General features: G+C 32.5%; 1 non-coding gene across 1 annotated transcript; it reads right to left on the bottom strand.

Moving 5' to 3' along the window:
- Positions 1–3,962: 3,962 nt before the first annotated feature.
- LOC133793219 (small nucleolar RNA R71) lies at positions 3,963–4,068 on the bottom strand. Its single transcript, XR_009874674.1, has one exon. It is a non-coding gene; the product is annotated as a small nucleolar RNA R71 (small nucleolar RNA).
- Positions 4,069–4,460: the final 392 nt, after the last annotated feature.

Raw genomic sequence — 4,460 nt, 5'->3', positions numbered from 1 at the left:
GAAATGAAGAAGAAGGGCTGAGAATGAGGTTATTGTGGGGACTATTAGCAGCGACACGTGTCGCCACTAATAGTTGCTGCTGATGTTTTTTTAAAACACGCGACGACTATTAGCAGTGACATGCGTTGCCGTGATAAACGAGTTTTAGGCTCGTTTATGGTCTAGTTTTTAGGAAGATTTTCATTAGTTTAGGGCTATTTTATTGTAGATTTATACTTGTTTGTTCATGTTTCAAGTTTATGATGTTATGATGATGAAAAGGGATGAATGAAGTAAAAGTGGGAGAAAATGGAGCAATTTTGGAGAAAATCGAGTTATTTTTGAAGGAAGGAGTCCGCGTTACGCCACTATGATTAGCGCTCCAACGCTACTTGGTAGTTTTGAAGGTTGTTGTTTTTGTGAATAACGCTACAAACCTAGCACTATAGCGCTAGTTCATGAATTTTTGATGGAATTTGGCTGTGTTATCAGCGCTACATCGCTATCGACGCAGTTTTGAAATTTTAAGACATTTTTAGAAGGAAAAAATGGTCTTTTCACTTGTGAGCATTGAAAAACTATTTAAGTGATATTATTCTGCGAATTTAGGGAGGCTGATTAGTTTTTGAAAACCATAGATTAAGAAAAGACGATTGGTTTATTGTTTCTAGATTTCTTCTGCTGGTTTATGTTGGAAAAAGCTTATACAGGATATTTATTTATTTTCATGTATATCTAATATTAAACAAATTAATACGAGATAGCCTAAAACATGTTTCTAAAATCGAATTCAAAGAGAAACAAATAATATAATACTTACAGTATACGCAGTGGAATTAAGAGTCATTCCTTCAGTTTCTCTAACTCTTGTATCCTTTCTGTCGCAGAGTATTATCAAGAAACTGAACCGATCTTCTATTGTCTTCACGATCTTCGAATGTATCCTTAGAACCACCTAGACTAGTGTGGGCAATTCTCAACACATGAGATAGATATAGAGAGAAGAAAAGAAAATAACAAAGAGGCTTAGAAAAGGACTTGTGTTTAGAGAGAATATAAAACTATCAGAAAATCTGACTTATCAAAAACCCTTGTTTTGACTTCTCTATAAGCACTCCTTTTATAGAATCTATTAGGCCATTTAATTTAATTAAAAAATCAATAAAATAACAGCCATTTTGAAGCCCTAGGTCGAAATTATCATGGGCTATAGGCCTGTGAAATTTCCCATTTGATTATAAGCCCATTGGACTTAAAATCAAGGCCTGTATTATTTTCTATTGATTTAATTAATTAAATAATAATTTAAATCCTTTATCAAATTAATTATTCATAATTTGAACCTTGATTTAAATTTATTTATTAAATTTAGATACCAATTTATCTTAATTAATAAATCTGCCATAATTTCTCTTTTCTTCTCAAAATTACACAACTCTGTGAAACTATCCAAAATTGACCTGGTCAACTTTGATAATTCTAATTGATGATTAAATCAATTAATTGAGACTATCTAGATGATTTTATCCAAGGTACAATGGGGACCATGGGCCTATGAAATCAAGCTCCAATAAGTTATCATAAATTTAACAAATAAATTTACTAACTTATTAATTCCTCGTGACTCCACTATAGACTTGGAATTGCACTCTTGAATTCATAGAACGCTCTATAACAAATATAGATATGCTATTAATTATCCATTGTTACAACCATAATTGTCACTCAATCTTCTATAGACGGTCTACAATGAGATAGGACTAAAATACCGTTTTACCCCTCATTGTATTTTATCCTTAAAACACTTAGTTCCTTGTAAATGATATTTCAGTAAACTAATTTAATTACTGAAATGAGATCTCTATCATTTATCACCTTGAACCAAACTAAAAGGAAACCATCGTTTCACTTCTTCATCAGAAGCTATAGATGTTCATATCTATGATTAACACTCCCACTCAATTATACTACCGAGTTCCCAAGATGTAAGTATGGGCTAGTCCGTAGGGTAAGCTGGTAACGAACAAGTCAAAGAACTCAAATAATACAATCAGTTAGAATACTAACCACTCAGAATTGAGATTGAATTGACCTATGGTCAACTATATGATATGACTAGAATAGATAATAACGGCATGTTTACTTATCTTATCAACTATCAATATCGGTCCTGTCCGATGTAACAAATACATCCGATCTTATCTACTTTGCTAATGTTCTGGAAAGAACATAACACTGTAATGTGTAAGTAGATCATATCGTAGATTGGCAAGTCAGTGTAAATCCGGTGCACTGACTAATCTTAGGACTAACTTATTTTGAACATATAATCATATTTATATTCCACTATGATTATGTCACTATAAATAAGATTAGCTATATGCTCGGGATTTAATAGAAGTTTATATTAAACAAATAATCATGAAAATAAAACATGTGAGCAAAGTGATTGACCAAGTCAAAAAAATGATTTCTATTCTTTTATTGATAATAAAATGAGATTACAAAGAATTTGAGTTTTAATTAGGGCATAAAACCCCAACAGTTTATTGTTTTCTAGATTTCTTCTTCATCTTAATTCTTTAGGTTATTTTATATCAACAATTATCTGAATGTTATTGTTACTATGTCTGATATGAACTAAATCCTCTATCTAAGGGTTAATGTAGTCGCTTGGATTTCTAATTAATGTTATTATGATGTTCTATTAATTCTTCTTCTTTATTCTAATCTATATAATGTTTGTTTAATGTTAGTAAATATTTGATCAATATTTGCTTGGTTTATGATTTTGATTCAAATTCAAAAGATGCAAATTAAATATGCTATCGTTATATAGACATATGTTACATATTGGACGAAAGTACCTGTATGGCTTGTGTAGCAATTATGTTTCTATGCTTAATGCCCACTATATGTTTAAGTTTATCACACAGATGTAGAAAACCTGCATATAGGTTGAGATCTTATATCTTGAAAAAGAATATGAATCGATTTATGTTAACCTCCTATTAGAATAGGAAGAAAGAAATTTAGAATTGGTTAATAAAATTAATAGAATGAAAAGTTGATGAAATTAATACCCCAAGTCTTTTAATTATTGATTTTCATCATTTGATTAATTGTTTTGTTTACAGTTATTGAAATTGTGTTTGTAGTTAGATTTATTCATCTTAATTTTACTTGCCAAATAGAAAGTAAAGAGCCATTATTGGTAATTGGTCAATAGTCTCTGTGGGAACGATTCTTATTTACTATCTATATTACTTGAATCAATTGCGTATACTTGCATATCATATTTTACCGATCAAGTTTTTGGTGCCGTTGCCGGGGACATAACATCTAATATCAAAATTAATTATTTTTTGTTACACTTTGGTTTTTACTTTAAGTACTCATTCAGATTGTGGCTGTATTATATTTCAGGAATTTATGGTATATGTGACAAAGTAGACAAAAGGAGCTCATACCGGTAGATCTTGAAATTGAGAGAACGTGCATACAAAACCGAAAGATAAAGAAAATGTTGGATTTTTCCATGGCTGAGAACGCGAATAATGGTGTCAACAATAATGCAAATCTGGGTAATGTGGGTAACGTAGCAGCTGAGGCTGATCCGCCATTGAGAAATTATGTACTCCCTACTATTACAGGGATACATTCAAGTATTCATCCTCTTACTGTAGAGGTGAATAATTTTGAGATAAAACCATCGATCATTCAGATGGTACATAATTGTCTACAATTAAGGGGATTACCAAACGAGGATCCAAGTCTCCATATTACCAACTTTTTAGAGTTGTGTGCGACATTCAAAATGAACGGGGTGAGTAACGATGTTGTCAGATTAAGATTATTCTCATTTTCATTAAGAGACAGAGCTAAGAGTTGGTTGAATTCATTACAAGCCAACTCTATAGTCACTTGGGAAGACTTGGCTCAAAAATTCCTTGGTAAATATTTTCCTCCTGCGAAGTTAGCCCGATATAGAGGAGAGATTAATACCTTTCATCAGCTGGATGGGGAGTCTTTATATGATGCGTGGGAATGTTTTAAAGAGTTGCAAAGGAAGTGCCCACATCATGGAATAGAGAAGTGGCTGCTGGTGCACACGTTTTACAATGGTTTGGGGGGAAATACAAGGATAATTATTGATGCAACATTGGGAGGAGCGTTTATGAGAAAAAGAGCTAATGAAGTTTATGAATTACTAGAAGGGATGGCCATGAATAACTACAATTGGCCCACTGAGCTTGAGAATATGAAGGTGGCAGGAGTCTTAGAGGTCGATCCTATTGCTTTATTAACCGCTTAAGTGGCATCTCTAACCAAGCAATTGTAACAAAATAACCTCTCCACCCAAGCAATGCAAGTACAAAATGTTATGAGTTGTGAGATTTGTGGGGGTCCACATTCTTATGAACAATGCCCGAGCACTGCTAGTTGCTCAACAGACATAAACAGTTTGCCTTTGGAACATG

This window comes from Humulus lupulus, chromosome 7 (genome assembly GCF_963169125.1).
Source record: "Humulus lupulus chromosome 7, drHumLupu1.1, whole genome shotgun sequence".
NCBI classification, from domain to species: domain Eukaryota; kingdom Viridiplantae; phylum Streptophyta; class Magnoliopsida; order Rosales; family Cannabaceae; genus Humulus; species Humulus lupulus.
Note: the sequence above shows the minus strand (reverse complement) of the source record. Positions and strands in the feature narration are given on the sequence as shown.